Below are 15,816 nucleotides of genomic sequence, written 5' to 3' on the forward strand. Positions count from 1 at the left end.
CTGTTACAAAATACTTTCAAGATTCAATCAGTTTTGTTCTAACAGTAATTGAGCTGCAATTTTTACTTGTTAAGAATAATACTACAGACTTATTGATGTAAATAGAAAAACTGAAATTGAGTTACTTTACAGAACTGTTATTTCATTAAAATATAAAGTAACACCTAACTCGCTATCCCATGTGCAAATTGGTCCATTTAATTCTGAAGTGTTCCCCCTTCCATAAACCAGGGCAGAATGCTAACAAACATCAATTACAAAAGCTGTTGCATGTTAGAACTGCTCATTTTTTGTAGTGTGTCTTTTATATTACTACATCAATTTTGTTCATGCATTATTCATGAGCCTCTCCTACATCCAGTTTCCAAGCTCTTATTATCAGAGTTACAAAATGTTGGAATGTAGACCCAATTATCCTCTTTCTGCCAGGGCATCCAGAATTGTTTTAACTCTACTCCAAAACAGATTCGAGGTTAATTCAGTCTGCAAAATTGTCTTTCATTATCCTATCCTGTAACGCTAGTTTTACTTCAGTCAAACTTGCTTTTAAAAATAAAATGATGAAATCAGCAACTGTCCCCTTCAGGCCCAAGTGATGAGAATGATAAAATTGATGTTTTCTTACCAGTGTAGAAGGAATAAAGAAGAAGGGGAACTCCAGTTGGGGGGAGGGGACAAAATATCAGGCTTTCACTGTAAACCTGTAAATTACCTTCTGGAGCTGTGTTTAATGTAATCTGTTTCTGGAAGTATTAGAACTCAAACATAAGTGGGTCAAAATTATTTTGAATTCATCACTGAAGCGTGGGCAGTTTTTCTTTCTAATTTGGCAATTTTGCCCAATGCTCCAATCCCTGAGCTTTCTGAATGCATGTCTGTTATTTTGATATTTCCTTTTTGTACTCCTTATTTCTCAAACCCTATTCTCCAAAAGCTATCTGTATTCTAAAATACTGTACTACAGTACTAAGATACTGATAATTTTCGTCCAATTTTCAACTAACTATTTTTTTTAGGAAATGTCAAAAGGTAGAAGGTACCAATGAAGAAGAATATTTGTAGCTCAGGGTTGAAATGAGGGGTCCTTGATGCTCTCTGGGCTTGCTTGTTTTCTTGCAGACATTTTATTACTCTAGGTAATATCATCAGTGCTAGAAGGTAGAAGATAGTCAGGCTACAACTTCAACAGGGTCCTGGAGGAAATTATCTGGAATCACTTCAGGCAAGATACAGGCTGTACTTGAATACAGTACCAAAACAGCACTGGTCACACTTTCAGTTAACCTCTGAAGGGGTACCATCAATCATACATAATATGTGCAACATTCATACATATAACTGCAGGCATAATGCTGTTATCAAGTGTTATCCAATATAGCACTTCAAGCATCGGATGAAATTAGTGTAGTCATTTAAAAAAAGTGCAAATTCAATAGCTGAGTTCACAGATGGCCAGACTATTTGTGGCGCATTCTTTCATCTATAGTGGATATAAAAAGTCTACACATCAGTTTTCAATTGAGAAACAAACAAATCTTTTAGGGAGGGAAATAATAAAAAACATACAATGACATGGTTGCCTAAGCATACACTCCCTCTTATAAGTAGGGATATTTCTGTGTTCAGAATTAACCAATCACATTCAAACTGATGGTAAACAGTAGTCAGTACATACAGAATATTTAACTGATGTACCATCAATTAAAGTGATTCTGATCAAGTCCATATAAAGTACAACTGTTCTAATAGATTTTCTAACATTTATTCAGTTGCCTATTACAGCAAAAGGCCTGGTCTGCAAAGAGCTTATAGTGCATCAAAAGGATCTCATTGTTGGAAGGTATCAGTCAGGAGAAAGGTTCAAAATGGTACAAAAAATTTCCAAGGCATTTGTTATATATCATGGAGCATGGTCAAGACAGTCATCAACAAGTGGAGAAAATACCAGGTAGTCCTTGACTTGCAACATTTCATTTAGTGACCATTCAAAATTACAATGGCATTGAAAAAAGTGACATGACCATTTTTCACACGACCTTTCTAGCATCTCCATGAGCATGTGATCAAAATCCAGATGCTTGGCAACTGGTTCATACTTAAAACTGTTGCTCTGTCCCAAGGTCATGTGATCACCTTTTGTGAGCTGACAAGCAAAGTCAAGGGGGTAGCCATTTTCACTTAATAACCGTGTTACTAACTTAACCACAGTGATTCACTTAACAATTGTGGCAAGAAAGGTGGTAAAATGGGGCAAAATTCACTTAACAAATAGCTCACTCAACAACAGAAATTTTGGGTTCAATTGTGGTCGTAAGTCGAGGACTACTTTTATGGCACTTCAATGACATTGCCAAGAATTGGATATCTCTCCAAAATTGATGAAAAAACAAGAAGAAAACTGGTCTGGGAGGCTGCCAAGAGACCCACAGCAACATTAAAGGAGCCTCCGGAATTTTTGGCAAATAGTGGTTGTGTACTACATGTGACAACAATCTTCTGTATTCTTCATATGTCTTGGCTGTGGAGAAGGGTGGCAAGACTGAAGCCTTCTTTTACAAAAAAAACCCATCCAAGCCTGACTACGTTTTGCAAAAAACTACATAATGTCTGACAAAAGTATGTGGGGAAAATGTTGAGACTAAGTTGAATTTTTTGGCCATAATTCCAGAGGGCTGTGAACAGGAGATGTCCTCGCAATCTGACAGATTTGGAGCATTTTTGTAAGGAAGACTAGGAGAAGATTCTCAAGGCAAAATGTGCCATGCTATTATCCCAAAAGACTGTATGCTATCCTAAAATCAAAAGGTGCTTTAACAAAGAATTGGTTTAAGGGTGTGTACACTTATGCAACCATGTTATTGTAAGTTTTTAGTGTTATTTTTCCCCCTAAAAGATTTCAGCTTGTTTTTAAATTGAATTGTATAGCTTACAGTATGTGTTGCATTAAAAGTGGAAAAGTGATTTGTCTTAGTCATATCTGCAAAACCTGGCATTTTAACAGGGTATGTAGACTTTTTACATCCACTGTATCCTTCCACTCAGTTTTTATTTCAAGCCCTGATCACAACTTCTGCTAATGTCATTTGCATTTTGCTGCTGTAATATAAAGTACATAATATGTTTGTTTAGAGAAGGTGACAGGACTAGTTCCTTGAATACAATTTTTTTAAAAAAAGATTTATATTTGGATTAACCATAATTGCTGCAATTGCCAATATTTTTGTAGATCATAAAGCTAAATGTTACAATTGGGTGGCAAACTGTTAATTATATATCAATATCAAATACTGAATTATATTGAAAATGTTTGAAAGTGGATGAAGATTATTGGAAATCAAAGCATTATTCTTTACTGTAATTTGTATATAAGAAATTATTTTAAACTGTAACCTTACAATCAAAAATAGTTGACTCTGTGAGGGCATACATAGCCTTAAATTCCAACAGATGGAAATTAAGGAGCTTACCACAGCTATATCATAGAAAGAATACTACCCTTAGAAGTGTCTTTGCTATTCCATTGAGTGATTGGGATGTTGGGACTATAGATTGCTTTGTATTGATAGGACAGAACAAAATACACATTCGATTCTCAGCTAGGATTTGCCTTTCAAAATTCTTTGCTCTTCACACCTTTGACTATCTCAAATCTGAAAAAATGCATGCATCGCCTTTAACAGAGATGCTTGTAGGTATGCTAATTACTGATAATTGTAGTCCATTTCTGAATTGTAGACAATATTCAAGAAGGTTGGTATAAAAAATTATCATGCCTGCAATCATTCCCAGACTGTTAAGAACAACTGCATCTTGAATGAGATGGATTATTTTCCTCCTCTAGGAACTCAAGTTGATCAACTCCCTTCACTTTTTATAGTACAAGATAAAACATTGCTCAGACTCTCTTGTGATGCATACCTGAGGGACAGGGTGAGGTTCTCAGATTCTTTTGGGATATTTATATAAATGTTTCCTAGGTGACTCATAGCTTTTGCAAATTCACCACACGTACACTTTTATACATAAATGGTTCAGTACCTGCAATTAAAATAATTCTGTCCTTGTTTTACCTCATGAAATGACAGCAAACAGCTATACATCAGCTTTTATTTAAAAAATAGAGCTATATGGAAATCAAGTCCAATCTTTTAAGGAGCCATACCTAAAACATAGAAGCACTAAACAATAGGATTTCAGTAAATGGAAAAAGTAAGGTTCGTTATCCAGGACTACTTTGCCTGTTCAGCTCAACTGTTGTTAACATGTGCACACAAGCTTCAATACCAAATGAAAAACCAAAATATGATTGCCAAAAGCCCTCTTGGAAAGGACAGTAAGCGGATACTCAGAATCATCAGTCTAGAAACCATCCCCAGTGTCTCTAACTAATTCCCAACAGCTTTTAAATTAGGTAAGAAAGTCTGATGTCACTTAATGCTCACCCCTGCCAATAAATACCACACCTGCAATATTTGCTTGCCCACACATGCACAAAAAAAGTATTGTTGCACCAGGTCACACTGCCTTGTAAACTGTGTTTCTTTATATTTGCATATAACAGAGATTGCACAGATACTAAAGTATATACTATACGGCATTCTTTGCTTCTTAGGAAGTCAGTTTCACCTTACGAAAACATACGCCTTTTAATATGGTAAAATGTATTAGTCAGGAAAGAAGCTACTGACTCCTGACTTATAATACTTACTAATGTTTTAATTAAGCATTTTAGTTTATGTTTTTACAGTGTCAGCAGAAATTTGAGAATACTAAACATACATTTGCTTATTAGTAAAAATTATGAAGCTCAGTTGGGTATCCAAAAACAGCTTTTTCTTGTTGCAGATGTTTTGAATTGCAACTCCTAGACTTACTTCAGTATATTAACTGACTGTGATTACTTTTTTAACATTTGTAAAAGTTTCTAAACCTAACTAAACTGAACCATAGAGAAGATGCTATCTAAATCAATTCTCATGCTATTTTTAAAGGGATAAATTCTTTAACTTGTATATTAAGGGTAATTCTATTTATCACATAAGAAAGCTCAATGCTTATAAAATCCTGCTTCTTGTATTTAACTCCAGATTTTTTCCTAAAAAAAATGTGTATTGAAAGTGCACAAAATGTGAAATACCATTCTTGGAATATGGACAGTTTATACATGGGGAAATATTAAAAATAGCAATTTTGAATGTGCAATTTAAATAATGTATTAAAATAACCTTAAGGTATTTTTAAATTAAATCTTTCATGTCCTCTGTTTCTACTTTCCTCCTCATGCCTTTAGCAAAGAACAGAATAGCTTGCTTGTTAAGCAAGACAAATTAGGTAATTTATGTGATTCACATGTCTTTCCAAATTTCCAGTATAAATAAAACACCTCTCTTGCAAAGATAAATGCATGAGCTTAAATGGGCACTTAGAAAACTTCCCTCTCCCATTATGAGGTCATTACTGAGACTTCAAAACATTGCGTAGTTAAAATGAAACAATACAGAAACAGGAGATGGCCTATCAATTTGCAAACTGTATTGTTAGTAAACTTTCAAAGTAGAAAAAAAAATGTATCTCATCAAGGCATGTATCAAAAGCAAACTTGACTTCCTACATTTGAAAGTAAGAAAAAAACAGACTTCTGACTGTATAGAAAAATTAGAAAATACTGTAGATATCTTTTCCAGGTTCAAACTGTGGAAATCTTTGGTTATTCCTTAGTACAGCAGTGTTTAGAGAACATGCTTTCTTCCTACAGCTTGTTCTGATTTGTACCTGAAAGTGCCATTGTATCGTATCATTATAGTTATAGGAAGGATTCACTACAAACTCTATAAACGATGAAAGAGAACTATTAAATTCAGTCATTCTTATCTACCTTCAGGAATATATGAATACATCTATAGTCTGTAGAAAGAAAACATTTGATGGTAACTGGCATAGAAAGGAGTGGAATGTGTTTTGGCAACAAGAGAACAGGGCACTGAAGAGCTCAATACTAATCCTTTAGCAAGCAGCACCCTTTTATTTTATGCCTTAATATATTTAGAGCATTATTCTTTCTTCACTGTGAAATCATTAATGTCGTCTCATCGCCGCCTCACCTTTTAAAAACAATTAGTTAAAAATATATAGGACAGCCCAACTTAATAGCTAACTGCCAAATTGGTTAGATTTACCTGAGCTGAAAATTCCAGATAAATGCTAAATGGCCACATATACCCAGGGCTTTCCATATCTCTACTGAAATCTAGTGTTCTCCAAGATTTTTGCATTGAAGATTGGCCATAAAAGCAGCAATAATTCAGTTTCAAGAATTATTCAAGGCACAAGCATTCGTAGTCTTTATGAGATTATATTGAACTACACAGAAAATAAGCCATTAATTCAGCTGATTCCATTTGTATCAATTGTACTTTTCCCTCTGTTTTATTTTCCATTCCATTTCAGACATCCTCTATCAAGCAAGCATATTTTCTAGGCTATAAAATTCTTGCTGAAGATGGAAAGGGCTGCTGAGATCCCAATGTTACCCACTGTATTCATGGATTCTTCCTATGTTTTATCCCAAAAGCTAGGCCACCATCAGCTTTGTTCAGATGGATATGAGAAATTTGTCTCTGCTATATTCATATCAGGTTTGTCTCTACTGTAGTGCTCAAAAGTTTGGGAACTCTTTTGAATTTTCTGTATTTTTCCAAAACCGATCCATTTGCCACCTGAGTCCTAAAACTAGATAAAGAGAACCCAATTAAACAAACCTGAAAAACTTTATACTTTATTGATTTATTGAGGAAAAGAACCCATCTTTATCTTTCAATAATGCAGGCTCACACAATATGGTAGATATTAGCTGTTCATCTGGTAGGTAGAGGTAGAATTGATTTTTAAGAATCCTGTTTTATTTTAAATATTTTCAGTCCCAAGAAAACTGACTAGTACTGAATGATATTTCTGGAAGAGATAAAGGATTTGTATTTTTGTTAGCACCTATGGCTGCTTGGCAAACAAAAGCATATTCCAGTCTTTCATTTTAGGAATTAAGGAATTATACTTCTGAATATCATTGATAGATTTTAATGCCATTGATAATGAATGCCTGAGTTTTTATTATTGCTTCTAAAAGTAGCTGGCTTGTAATTTAGGATGCTATGTACTTGTAGCCTGCTAGATAATTTTCTAATAAAGAGCAGTATATCAATTAAATCAATCATACCAATATTATAATTGTCATCATCTCCTGATTCAGGAAAAATTCTGTTTATATTAAGCTAGAAGTAACTAATTTGTGATCCCCCAGAGGCAAATGCAGGCCATCAGCCATGTATGATAATCCACCATAATCTAATAAGCCTCTTATTTATTTTGGCTGTGATTGGTGAATCACGCTTGTATCCAACTGATGGGCCTTGTGTTGCCCAGACCTAGATTAAAATTGTCAGTATCCTTTGATACAGTAAAGAAAGGTTGAGAAAGCCAGAGGTCATTTTCATCAAAGGCAATAAAGATTGGAGCACCAAATTAGGTGGCAATGACTGTCCCCCCCCCCCATCTTCTTGTTCTTCTAAGATACAAGCTATTAATGAAATGAATTGGGACCTTAGGTTTAATGTATTTATTTCAATACTGCTTTCTCTGGTGAAGTTCTTGGAGGTTAAAACAATATATACAAAGAAAAGTACATCTTTTGTTTCCCAAAAGGTTGCTGGCCTTTGCCTTAGGGTTTAATGATAAGCTAAAACTATAGATAAGCTTTCTCAAAGTAAAGATAACTGATCTAAGAAGACAGACTAAATTATAAATTAGCTTTTGAAATGCATTCCTGGAGCTCATGTACCTTTGAAAGAAAACAGTTGGTCAAGCACCACTGGGAAGACACTCTTAAAACTTAAAAATGTATAAAGTATTTGAGTTTAATGAAAGTGCAGAAAATACTCTTTTCTCATAAGTACAGTTGGAAGTGCACATTTAAATTATGTAGATGTTACAGTCTTATGTAGAACTTTATTTAATGCAACAGAGTGATATTTTCAGGGTGGTGTCACCTTGTGTTTCTATCATTTAAAGTAAATATAGACTGCATAGTAAAATCTCCAGCTTTCTTTAACACTCTCAGTTGTGCAAACAGTGAAGCAATTGCAGAGGCTGAACTAGCGCATGCATATTAGTTTAAAGGGGAGAAAAAGTCCTTTTTTGCAGCCTGCACTGCTTTGTAAATGCTGTGTATTCTTCCAGGTTGTGTATTCATCTCTGAGTGGAAGGTTCTTTTAGTTTTACATACCATATGGTGAAAAAAATATTCTTTGTATCTCAAGTCCTGTTATTATGATAAATTTCTGTTTGATCATTATTTCATTATACTTAAATATATCATGTATGTGAATATTATCAAAGTGCAGCCTAATATCAACAAGCTCATTAGTGGAGTGCAATGAGTACCATGCATCCTGCTGAGAAGAGATGTTTCTGATATGCTTAGGAGAAGTCCAGCACCCTTGCCACCCTTTAGTATACTGTTAATATATAATGCCTCCCCTAAAAATCCAAACAACAAAATGCACACAAATGACCAATGAAACTTTGGGAAAGATGGATTTATTGTAACAATGCAACTAAGGTTCTTCCCTTCTTTCCTGGACCCTACGTGCACTTTCCGAAGGAAGGCACAACTAGCAGTTTGGGAAACTCTTTGGGGAAAAAATGAAGGGAAAACTCAAAGGAGGCCAATGAGGAGTGATTTCATTGGCTTGATGTTTGATGCCAAAAATACCATTTAGAAAGACGGAATGGAACTGAGCACTGCAGAATATGTTAAGTTGTTTAATGCTATATTTAGGAACAGGTGTCCTTCCAAAGTTTGGCACTTGATATTTGGAAAAACTCTGGGCCCTGCAGATAATTCATTCTCCTATTTTCTAGAATCCTTCGCTTTGTCTCCCTGGTTTCAATGGGGCCTTCAAGAGAAAATATGTCCTGAAGGCTTTGCAGTTGCTGTTCCACTATATAGGAACTACTTGACTTTGTTTGCATATACTCAGGTAAACATGCACAACATGAAGGAAGGTTGTGGAGAATGGATTGAGGGTGAGATCAAGCAATATATTTTACTTCTCTTTTTCATGGAATTGGAATGACGGAAATTGGCTTCCCCAACATAGTGATTCTTTGTTCCTTGTTCTAGGAAAAGTTATTAGTTGCACCAAAAATAGATTAGCTTCAAACTACTTTTGATAGGTTCAGGAATGGAAACAGTGGAGGCAGTGGTGGGATTCAGCTGCTTCGCACCATTTTGGCAGAACCAGTAGCTAATTTTTTGTTGCCCAGGCCCAGAATGGACTTCCAGAAGCAGCATCCACACAGAGAACTGGTTGTTCACATATCTGAATCCCACCACTGAGTGGAGGTGTCTTTCATCTTCATAAGCCTTGCCCAATCTGATTTCTTCAGGTATGTTGAAACTACAATCCCGACAATTTCTGGTGAACAGATCAGGATTTCTGGTACTTACGGTGCCAACAGGAGTGGAAGATGCCAGGTTGAGATACGCTGTTTTACAAAATTAGACTGAATTGCTTGGTAGGACATTAAGTCACAGGGTTAACAGAGCTTATGCAATGCCACTTTCCTGCAATGCTTAGGCAGGGAATCATAGTGCCAGTAGGAGACAGCAAGTTTTCAGGAAAGCTTATTCAGCTTAATTTTGCTTTGCTGAGTAATTGCTGGGCTCAATGAAATATAGTTTCCTGAAAGTATTTGGATTCCTACGGTATATTGCTGCTTTTAAGTTGTTCTGGTCTTTTCCAGCCTGTTTTTCATTCTATGTACAGACTACATCTAACAGAAGACAGTATCTTGGGAATTGGGAAGATTGTTGATCTAACCTGTCAGAAGACAAAAGTTTGATTTAATTTCTTTGTTACTGATGAATAATTTGAAAGATGCAGCATGTATGATTGCATATAGAACAATTATAGTTGGGCCACTTTCCCATAATTTCTAGAATTTAATTTTTCAGTGAAAATTGGAATGAATGCAGGCATTCAGCTCCTGCTAACTGTACTTTTACAATGATTGAGGAAGAATGAAATTGTAATTCTTAGACTTTGATCTGTAAAATGTTTTATTGTATTCTGGTTTTTTACTTTAATCTCATGCTGTGCCCCACCCAGAGTTGCAAATATAAGATTGATGACTATATAAATTGATGAAATACATACATAAATTATATCAGGGCACCCTAGGTAATTTATTCAAAGTTGATATACTTAGAACTGATTTAAATTTGTAAGTATAATAATTTATGAAACAAGCTAGCGACCCCTCTACCACATTGTATCTGCATGTAAGCCTTGCTACAGAGTAAAATGAAAAATATGTTAACCTCAGTTCTTTATAAAATGTACAAAGAATTATTTATATTTGAAACAACATCACTTGGTTTTTATATTTGTGCTGAAAAAGAGTTGGCCCCATTTTTTCTGCCTGCAGCCTAACATGAAGCCCTACCCAAGAAAGCAAGGCTCTGCTTGTTTTTGCATAGCAGATGGAAGCTGTCATGGTAGAAATTCCATTCTGGGAGAATATACTGAAAATGAAACACATAATAACACATTTGCTACCATGCCAGCAAATAAATAAAATGACACACAGTATTAATATTTATCTTAATTTATAAATAAAATGAAGAATGGCATATTTAAAAGGCAAGAGCAGATGAGTTCACTCTCCTTGATCTTTAATGCATTTCTTAAAATGAATGAATCCCTATGTGACTATTCTATTCAATTCAGCAGCTTATTCCCCAGTACACATAATTTAGAACTCTCCTGTCACTCTGTGCTGGTTTAACTTCCTGTTCACTGAAAAAGGTTTTGCATCTCCAAACACTCATACATTTTGAGTTTCCTTTCTTGGGGCAGGGATGTTTGCAATATTTGCATGTTTGCAATGGTTGCACTTCTTACTTTCCCGTGCAAGGGGAAGTATCCCTAGTTTTCTGCAGCAGTTTTCCAGGTTCCTCCTGTTTATCACTCCACCTTGATGACTCTAATTAAGAAATAAAACCTTGAAAACCAATCTTGTATAACTCAATAAACCCAAGTCAAGAAAAGCCTGTTGTAGTTATTTCTGTGGAGGGAAATAAAACAGGTTCCCACAAATAGGCTATTGTTAATTCTTGGCTAATATTTCTTCATTGAAAGCTCAGGGACTCAGGTTCACTGAAACAAGAGACTTGTTTTGATTCAGGTATTTATAACGTGTCCTAAAGTTGTTTTATTACTGAGATGCATGAAAGTGTATAATGCAATTCAACTGCTATTGTTGTAGAATAATCCTCTGTTAATAAATCTGATAAATTGGAAAAATACAATCCAAAGGATAAGATTTATTCTGCATGCCAAATGTCCCATGTTCAATCTGGGTATCGATAGTAGGACTGAGACCTCCCTCCCATATGAAACTGAAAGCTCTCTACTAATTAATGAAGCCCATTCTCATTAGAAGATCTGTCATACAACAAGTTTTCTATGTACCCATTTCCAAAGGCTTTATTATGCTCTTAGCTTTATTATGCTCTTTATTATGCCCCTTGATCAAGGGGGTGGTTCACTCTGCCACTTAAGGACAAAAATTCCATGCAGCTTAGTTAAGTGTATTTACAGATTGCTTCTTAAGCTGAATAAAAACAGTTCAATGTTATTATATGGAATTATGGAAAGCACTCAAAAGAGATGTCCAACCATTTTTGATTGTTACATTTATTACCTGAAATGATTAGCTATACCTATTTGATGTTATGTACTTTCTTGATTAAAAAAAATGAATGTCCTATTCATTGCAAGAAGTGTGCAATGATAGTTAATAACGTTCTTGCCTAGAGATAAAAATAGAACAGCTCAAAATGTTTTAAAAATTGCATTTCTAACTGACAAATCTGCTCATTGCATTTGGTGCTGTCTCCATATATTGGCCAAATGTATAAAAAGAAGTTCATAGACACCTCAAAGACTCTACTGGAGATGTGAGTGGGATTTAATATGAAGTGCTGCTTAATTTTAACTTTCTCAAAATAGAAAAGATATTTTAGTTACAATTCCATACTACTCAGTTACAGGTTCAAATATTAATTCAGCTTTTAAACCCACCTTAGTTTAACTGCTATCTTTTAACCATTTATTAATCTGACATCATTTGAAGGTCATCAAGATATAATAAATGCTTAAAGAATTAATCTTTAATGAAATGATAGAAGATGTTGAAGCCACGGGAACCTTGGGATGGAATGATCATGCAATATTGGAATTCAACATTATGTAAGTACAAGCAATAGAATATAGTCAAAGTAGAGTCTTGGACTTTAAAAGAGCTAATTTCAATAAACTTAGAGAAAGCTTGGGAAGGATTCCATGGATGAGAATCCTCAAGAGGAAAACAATTCAAGAAGCTTGGGAAATTTTGAAAAGTGAGATTATAAAAGCCCAATCTTGCACAATACCAATGAAGAAGAAAAATAACAGCTCTCAAAAGAATCCAGCATGGCTGCATAAAGAACTCTCTGATAAATTGAAAGTCAAAAAGGACATATAAAAAGTGGGAAGAGGGGCACATAACTAAGGCAGAATATCAGCAAAGAGCCTGAGTCTGCAAAGATGAAGTGAAGAAAGCTAAGACTCAAAATGAACTAAGGCTTGCAACAAAAGTAAAAAATAACAAAAAAGCTTCTTTCAACATGTAAAAAACAAGAATAAAGTTAAGGAAATGAATGATCCGTTAGTGGGAGAAACTGGCAAGAAGGTGACAAGCAACAGGGAGAAAGCAGAACTACTTAACTCGTTTTTGCATCTGTCTTTACACAAAGGGATAAAACAGTCCAACCTATCAAAAACAGTACCATAAAAAATAGATTAGAAACACAAGTTAAGATAGGCAAGAAAATGGTAAGTGAGCACCTGTCCAGCCTAGACGAGTTCAAATCACCAGGACCAGATGGATTACACCCTAAGGTTCTGAAGGAACTGGCAGATGTGATCTCAGAACCACTGAACTATATTTTTCAAAGATCCTGGAGCACTGGGGAACTACCAGAGGATTGGAAAAGAGGTGATGTAGTTCTCATATTCAAAAAAGGGGGGAAATGGATCCAGGAAACTACATATCTATCAGCCTGACCTCAATACCTGGGAAGATTCTGGAAAAGATAATCAAGCAACGAATCAGCAAACACCTAGAGGCAAACAAAGTCATTACCAAAAGCCAACATGGGTTTGTCAAAAACAGATCATGCCAGAGAAATCTTATTGCATTCTTTGACCAGGTGGACCTGGTCAATTAGTGGACCAGAGGAATGCTGTGGATATAATTTACTTGGACGTCAGTAAGGCATTTGATAAAGTAGACTACAACCTACTACTTGATAAGATAGAAAAATGTGGGTTAGGCAGCATCACCACCAAATGGATTCGTAGATGGCTGACCGGCCTTACTCAGCATGTGGTCCTCAATGGAACTGCATCTACATGGAGGGAATGTGTAGTGGGTTGCCCCAGGGCTCTGTTCTGGGCCCAGTGCTCTTCAGCATCTTCACCAATGATTTGGATGAGGGGATAGATGGGGAATTCATCAAATTTGCAGACAATACCAAGCTGGCAGGAATAGCCAACACTCCAGAAGATAGACTTAAGATACAGGAGGATCTTGACAGATTTGAACATTGGGCAATATCTAACCAAATGAAATTCAATGGTGAAAAAAGTAAGGTTTTACATTTAGGCAAGAAAAACCAAATATATAGGTATAGTAGTAGTAGTAGTAGTAGTAGCAACTGTGAGAGGGATCTCGGAATCCTAGTGGACAATCACTTAAATATGAGCCAGCGGTGTGCTGCAGCTGCCAAAAAACCAACACAGAGCTAGGCTGCATTAACAGAGGGATAGAATCAAAATTATGTGAAGTGTTAATACCACTTTACAATGCTTTGATAAGGCCACACTTGGAATATTACATCCAGTTTTGGTCACCACGGTATAAAAAAGATGTTGTGACTCTAGAAAGAGTACAGAGAAGAGCAACAAAGATGATTAGGGAACTGGAGGCTAAAACATATAAGAAACGGTTGCTGGAATTGGGTATGTCTAGTTTAATGAAGGACTAGGGGTGACATGATAGTGTCCAATATCTCAGGGGCTGCCACAAAGAAGAGGGAGTCAAGCTATTCTCCAAAGCACCTGAAAGCAGGACAAGAAGCAATGGATGGAAACTAACCAAAGAGAGAAGCAACCTAGAACTAAGGAGAAATTTTCTGACAGTGGGGACAATCAAATAGTGGAACAGTTTGCCTCCAGAAGTTGTGGGAGGTCCAACACTGGAAGTTTTTAAGAAGCATCTGGACAGCCTTTTGTCTGAAGTACTATAGGGTTTCCTGCCTGAGCAGGGCTTTGGACTAGATGACCTCCAAGGTCCCTTCGAATATTATTATTATTGTTGTTGTTGTTGTTAATCTTAAGACCCATTTTAGGTAGCTCTTTGGACCACTACAAAGTCTGCCTCTTTGGTTTGTTTTTCAGTAAGAGCTCCCCTCTGATGTATTATCAATGATTTCTGATTTGAAACACTCTACTGTACCAATGTCTATATTATAGGGACAGTGCAGAGGTGAGATTTTTCTGTTTCTCAAAAGTCCATCAAGAATTTATGAACTAATATAATTGTTAGAATCCAGTCCAAAGTAGTCTATACATACAAGGAATCATCTGTACAGGTTAACACAATACACTATTTATTTTGCTCCTCATTCCTGTTTTCTTGCAAACAGAATTTTAGCTTGTTTACGTTGGAATGAGGCCAATATCTTGATCCTTTAAATATGTTGGGGCAAGCATAACTTTATTCAGGTTCTAGGATATGATTTTTTGAGGAATCTCAAAAAGTAGTCAGCAATATAATCATCTTTCATAATGGTCCACTAAATGCCCATAAAAATAGAATGCCCATTTACCTGTATTCATTCATTTGGTTTGTTGTTTTATATTCGATCTGTTTCTTTGCTCACCCAAATGCAAAACTCATAAAAAGACATGGCAGCCAAAACTTTTTTCCAATGTCATCCTCTTGCAATAGGCAATTTAGTAATCAGGGGGTCCATGGAAGGATAAGTGACTTCATAAATTGCATAATTTATGTTGCAACATCTTTACACACATGACATTCTCATGGCTTATATTAGATCTCTGAGACTGCAACTCTGATCTTGAGCAATCACAGCTGGCAGCCATCAACTAGGAGGGCTATTTATCTTTAATCAGAGTGAATTAACAGCAGTAATAATATAAAATAATTAAAATTCTCCTATGGGACCCATCAGCAGGCCTTCTCTGTCACATTACTACCTTCTGGAATGATGCACCCACAGAGATTCAGATGGTCTCTATCTGTTCACACAAGTTCTTATAATTCTTGCTGCTCCCCCAGATTTCAGGCTAGAGTGATACACACTTTGGGGGATGTTTGCTTTTATAATATTGGCATTATTTTCCCTGATGTTTGGTTTTGTATTTAAACTGGTTCAAGTTGTATACTCCCAGCTTCATGATAGAGTCAGACAGTCTATAAATAAATAAAAATTGAATACATTTTATGTAAGATTTCATAGTATTGTTCTAATCAGCTAACTTTGTTAACCACTCCCAGCCCTGCTGGATTGGAAAGGGTTTGTGTAAGTGCGTTTATATGCAATACAAATTTTATTTTGATTTGTAGAAAAATAAAAGAAAAAAGTAATATATAAAGATGTGATATAAATCTAAAAAGTAAAGCATCTAA

This window comes from Crotalus tigris, unplaced genomic scaffold, assembly GCF_016545835.1.
Source record: "Crotalus tigris isolate CLP2741 ecotype Arizona unplaced genomic scaffold, ASM1654583v1 scf7180000018227.753833, whole genome shotgun sequence".
Taxonomy (NCBI): Eukaryota; Metazoa; Chordata; class Lepidosauria; order Squamata; family Viperidae; genus Crotalus; species Crotalus tigris.